Source organism: Octopus bimaculoides, chromosome 8, assembly GCF_001194135.2.
Source record: "Octopus bimaculoides isolate UCB-OBI-ISO-001 chromosome 8, ASM119413v2, whole genome shotgun sequence".
In the NCBI taxonomy this organism is placed as follows: domain Eukaryota; kingdom Metazoa; phylum Mollusca; class Cephalopoda; order Octopoda; family Octopodidae; genus Octopus; species Octopus bimaculoides.
Window position 1 is genome coordinate 8,268,622 of NC_068988.1, and position 615 is coordinate 8,269,236.

Here is a 615-nt window from a genome sequence, read left to right on the forward strand (position 1 = left end):
ACAAGACAGGTTTTCAACAAAAGTAGCTCAACAAAAATATATAGTGTTTTTCCTTCAAACGTATACTTCCTTCACAAGGTCCTACTTAGTCTTTCAGAAAAGGTCGAAGGCTCCTCACTTCTGATCTAATGCGTCCTTCGATTGTTGTATCTTTTCTTTTTTGTTCATGTTTTTGTTTCTATTTTCTAAAAGATCAAACAATCACCGAAGCTTCTTCGTTGGTTAGTAATAGATGAAAGCGTTATTGAGTGCACCATGACCTTCTATGGCTTATTAAACATTCTCATTTCACCATCATCATTATCATCGTCGTCGTCTTCGTCGTTTGAAAGTCCACTCTTCAATACTTGCATGAATCACAGTTTTCAGAGTAACACCTATATAAACCAATATACAATATAGAGAGATTTAAAGGGAGATAGATGCATTCATGTTGTTATCGTTGGCACTCCGTCGCTTACGACGTCGAGGGTTCCAGTTGATCCGATCAACGAAACAGCCTGCTCGTGAAATTAACGTGCAAATGGCTGAGCACTCCACAGACACGTGTACCCTTACCGTAGTTCTCGGGGATATTCAGCGTGACACAGTGTGACAAGGCTGACCCTTTGAATT

At 39.7% G+C, this 615-nt stretch overlaps 1 protein-coding gene across 2 annotated transcripts in view; it reads left to right on the forward strand.

Annotated features, from left to right (window-relative positions):
- The window catches only part of LOC106872159 (high affinity cAMP-specific 3',5'-cyclic phosphodiesterase 7A), a 126,240-nt gene that overhangs the window by 76,698 nt on the left and 48,927 nt on the right, over positions 1-615 (forward strand). The window lies entirely within an intron of this gene.